We start from the raw sequence: 5,000 nt of genomic DNA, 5'->3' as shown, positions 1-5,000 counted from the left end.
CTTCTAGATGACTGAATATTATGAGAGGTCAAATTGGCCTCAGCTTTTCACGACCAGCTTGTTGCTTTTGACGTTTTTTAGGGTCTCAGGAGTGTTTAGAAGTTAAAAGGTCATAGCAGAGGATGGTTTCGATCCATCGACCTCTGGGTTATGGGCCCAGCACGCTTCCGCTGCGCCACTCTGCTGTAATCAACCTTGACCGGACTTGAAACCACAATCTCTGGCTTTGGAGGCCAGTGCCTCAGGAGTGTCTAGAAGTTAACTCTTTTTGTATATTGTAAAGGCCTCCTGAATAAGATTGAGATTTAAAATGCCTTAGCAGAGGATGGTTTCGATCCATCGACCTCTGGGTTATGGGCCCAGCACGCTTCCGCTGCGCCACTCTGCTGTAATCAACCTTGACCGGACTTGAAACCACAATCTCTGGCTTAGGAGGCCAGTGCCTCAGGAGTGTCTAGAAGTTAACTCTTTGTGTGTATTGTAAAGGCATCCTGAGTTTCAAAAAGGATTAGCAGAGGATCATTTCGATCCTTCAACCTCTGGGTTAAACACGCTTCCGCTGCTCCACTCTGCTGCATTCACACCAGATGGGACTCAATCCCACAATCCCTGGCTTAAGAGGCCAGTGCCTTATCCATTAGGCCACTGGGGCTTGAAAACAGATGCTAACTTGCCCTTTTACATCTCAATCTTATTCAGGAGGCCTTTACAATGCACACAAAGAGTCTTCTAGATGACTGAATATTATTAGAGGTCAAATTGGCCTCAGCTTTTCACGACCAGCTTGTGGCTTTTGTTCCTTTTTAGGGACTCAAGAGTGTTTAGAAGTTAAAAGGTCATAGCAGAGGATGGTTTCGATCCATCGACCTCTGGGTTATGGGCCCAGCACGCTTCCGCTGCGCCACTCTGCTGTAGTTCACCTTGACCGGACTCGAAACCACAATCTCTGGCTTAGGAGGCCAGTGCCTTAGGGCTGTATAGATGTTAACTTTTTGTGCGTATTGTAAAGGCCTCCTGAATAAGATTGAGATGTACAATGCCTTAGCAGAGGATGGTTTCGATCCATCGACCTCTGGGTTATGGGCCCAGCACGCTTCCGCTGCGCCACTCTGCTGTATTCACCCCAGATGGGACTCGAACCCACAATCCCTGGCTTAGGAGGCCAGTGCCTTATCCATTAGGCCACTGGGGCTTGAAAACAGATGCTAACTTGCACTTTTATATCTCAATCTTATTCAGGAAGCCTTTACAATGCACACAAAGAGTCTTCTAGATGACTGAATATTATTAGAGGTCAAATTGGCCTCAGCTTTTCACGACCAGCTTGTGGCTTTTCTTCCTTTTTAGGGACTCAAGAGTGTTTAGAAGTTAAAAGGTCATAGCAGAGGATGATTTCGATCCATCGACCTCTGGGTTATGGGCCCAGCACGCTTCCGCTGCGCCACTCTGCTGTAGTGCACCTTGACCGGACTCGAAACCACAATCTCTTTCTTAGGAGGCCAGTGCCTCAGGGATGTATAGATGTTAACTTTTTGTGCGTATTGTAAAGGGGTCCTGAATAAGATTGAGATTTAAAATGTCTTAGCAGAGGATGGTTTCGATCCATCGACCTCTGGGTTATGGGCCCAGCACGCTTCCGCTGCGCCACTCTGCTGTAATCAACCTTGACGGGACTTGAAACCACAATCTCTGGCTTTGGAGGCCAGTGCCTCAGGAGTGTCTAGAAGTTAACTCTTTTTGTATATTGTAAAGGCCTCCTGAATAAGATTGAGATTTAAAATGCCTTAGCAGAGGATGGTTTCGATCCATCGACCTCTGGGTTATGGGCCCAGCACGCTTCCGCTGCGCCACTCTGCTGTAATCAACGTTGACTGGATTTGAAACCACAATCTCTGCCTTAGGAGGCCAGTGCCTCAGGAGTGTCTAGAAGTTAACTCTTTGTGTGTATTCTAAAGGCATCCTGAGTTTCAAAAAGGCTTAGCAGAGGATCGTTTTGATCCTTCAACCTCTGGGTTACACACGCTTCCGCTGCTCCACTCTGCTGTATTCACCCCAGATGGGACTCAATCCCACAATCCCTGGCTTAAGAGGCCAGTGCCTTATCCATTAGGCCACTTGGGCTTGAAAACAGATGCTAACTTGCCCTTTTATATCTCAATCTTATTCAGGAGGCCTTTAGAATGCACACAAAGAGTCTTCTAGATGACTGAATATTATTAGAGGTCAAATTGGCCTCAGCTTTTCACGACCAGCTTGTGGCTTTTGTTCCTTTTTAGGGACTCAAGAGTGTTTAGAAGTTAAAAGGTCATAGCAGAGGATGGTTTCGATCCATCGACCTCTGGGTTATGGGCCCAGCACGCTTCCGCTGCGCCACTCTGCTGTAGTGCACCTTGACCGGACTCGAAACCACAATCTCTGTCTTAGGAGGCCAGTGCCTCAGGGCTGTATAGATGTTAACTTTTTGTGCGTATTGTAAAGGCCTCCTGAATAAGATTGAGATGTAAAATGCCTTAGCAGAGGATGGTTTCGATCCATCGACCTCTGGGTTATGGGCCCAGCACGCTTCCGCTGCGCCACTCTGCTGTAATCAACCTTGACCGGACTTGAAACCACAATCTCTGGCTTAGGAGGCCAGTGCCTCAGGGGTGTATAGATGTTAACTTTTTGTGCGTATTGTAAAGGCCTCCTGAATAAGATTGAGATTTAAAATGCCTTAGCAGAGGATGGTTTCGATCCATCGACCTCTGGGTTATGGGCCCAGCACGCTTCCGCTGCGCCACTCTGCTGTAATCATCCTTGACCGGACTTGAAACCACAATCTCTGACTTAGGAGGCCAGTGCCTCAGGAGTGTCTAGAAGTTAACTCTTTTTGTATATTGTAAAGGCCTCCTGAATAAGATTGAGATTTAAAATGCCTTAGCAGAGGATGGTTTCGATCCATCGACCTCTGGGTTATTTTGACCAGCACGCTTCCGCTGCGCCACTCTGCTGTAATCAACCTTGACCGGACTTGAAACCACAATCTCTGGCTTAGGAGGCCAGTGCCTCAGGAGCGTCTAGAAGTTAACTTTTTTTGTGTATTGTAAAGGCATCCTGAGACTCAAAAAGGCTTAGCAGAGGATGGTTTCGATCCTTCGAGCTCTGGGCCCAGCACGCTTCCGCTGAGCCACTGTGCTGTATTCACCCCAGATGGGACTCGAACTCACAATCCCTGGCTTAGGAGGCCAGTGCCTTATCCATTAGGCCACTGGGCTTGAAAACAGACGCTAACTTGCCCTTTTATATCTCAATCTTATTCAGGAGGCCTTTACAATGCACACAAAGAGTCTTCTAGATGACTGACTATTATGAGAGGTCAAATTGGCCTCAGCTTTTCACGACTAGCTTGTTGCTTTTGACGTTTTTTAGGGTCTCAGGAGTGTTTAGAAGTTAAAAAGTCATAGCAGAGGATGGTTTCGATCCATCGACCTCTGGGTTATGGGCCCAGCACGCTTCCGCTGCGCCACTCTGCTGTAATCAACCTTGACCGGACTTGAAACCACAATCTCTGGCTTTGGAGGCCAGTGCCTCAGGAGTGTCTAGAAGTTAACTCTTTTTGTATATTGTAAAGGCCTCCTGAATAAGATTGAGATTTAAAATGCCTTAGCAGAGGATGGTTTCGATCCATCGACCTCTGGGTTATGGGCCCAGCACGCTTCCGCTGCGCCACTCTGCTGTAATCAACCTTGACCGGACTTGAAACCACAATCTCTGGCTTAGGAGGCCAGTGCCTCAGGAGTGTCTAGAAGTTAACTCTTTGTGTGTATTGTAAAGGCATCCTGAGTTTCAAAAAGGCTTAGCAGAGTATCGTTTCGATCCTTCAACCTCTGGGTTAAACACACTTCCGCTGCTCCAATCTGCTGCATTCACCCCAGATGGGACTCAATCCCACAATCCCTGGCTTAAGAGGCCAGTGCCTTATCCATTAGGCCACTGGGGCTTGAAAACAGATGCTAACTTGCCCTTTTACATCTCAATCTTATTCAGGAGGCCTTTACAATGCACACAAAGAGTCTTCTAGATGACTGAATATTATTAGAGGTCAAATTGGCCTCAGCTTTTCACGACCAGCTTGTGGCTTTTGTTCCTTTTTAGGGACTCAAGAGTGTTTAGAAGTTAAAAGGTCATAGCAGAGGATGGTTTCGATCCATCGACCTCTGGGTTATGGGCCCAGCACGCTTCCGCTGCGCCACTCTGCTGTAGTGCACCGTGACCGGACTCGAAACCACAATCTCTGGCTTAGGAGGCCAGTGCCTCAGGGCTGTATAGATGTTAACTTTTTGTGCGTATTGTAAAGGCCTCCTGAATAAGATTGAGATGTAAAATGCCTTAGCAGAGGATGGTTTCAATCCATCGACCTCTGGGTTATGGGCCCAGCACGCTTCCGCTGCGCCACTCTGCTGTAATCATCCTTGACCGGACTTGAAACCACAATCTCTGGCTTAGGAGGCCAGTGCCTCAGGAGTGTCTAGAAGTTAACTCTTTTTGTATATTGTAAAGGCCTCCTGAATAAGATTGAGATTTAAAATGCCTTAGCAGAGGATGGTTTCGATCCATCGACCTCTGGGTTATTTTAATCAGCACGCTTCCGCTGCGCCACTCTGCTGTAATCAACCTTGAACGGACTTGAAACCACAATCTCTGGCTTAGGAGGCCAGTGCCTCAGGAGTGTCTAGAAGTTAACTCTTTGTGTGTATTGTAAAGGCATCCTGAGTTTCAAAAAGGCTTAGCAGAGGATCGTTTCGATCCTTCAACCTGTGGGTTGAGCACGCTTCCGCTGCTCCACTCTGCTGTATTCACACCAGATGGGACTCGAACCCACAATCCCTGGCTTAGGAGGCCAGTGCCTTATCCATTAGGCCACTGGGGCTTGAAAACAGATGATAACTTGCCCTTTTATATCTCAATCTTATTCAGGAGGCCTTTACAATGCACACAAAGAGTCTTCTAGATGACTGAAT

At 47.4% G+C, this 5,000-nt stretch overlaps 2 non-coding genes across 2 annotated transcripts; both read right to left on the bottom strand.

Moving 5' to 3' along the window:
* Nucleotides 1-1,119: 1,119 nt before the first annotated feature.
* trnar-ccu (transfer RNA arginine (anticodon CCU)) lies at nucleotides 1,120-1,192 on the bottom strand. Its single transcript has one exon. It is a non-coding gene; the product is annotated as a tRNA-Arg (tRNA).
* Nucleotides 1,193-4,836: 3,644 nt separating this feature from the next.
* Nucleotides 4,837-4,909, bottom strand: trnar-ccu (transfer RNA arginine (anticodon CCU)). The gene has a single exon. It is a non-coding gene; the product is annotated as a tRNA-Arg (tRNA).
* Between the last annotated feature and the right edge of the window lie 91 nt (nucleotides 4,910-5,000).

This window comes from Carassius gibelio, chromosome A9, assembly GCF_023724105.1.
Source record: "Carassius gibelio isolate Cgi1373 ecotype wild population from Czech Republic chromosome A9, carGib1.2-hapl.c, whole genome shotgun sequence".
Taxonomy (NCBI): Eukaryota; Metazoa; Chordata; class Actinopteri; order Cypriniformes; family Cyprinidae; genus Carassius; species Carassius gibelio.
This window is presented reverse-complemented; position numbering and strand designations above follow the sequence as displayed.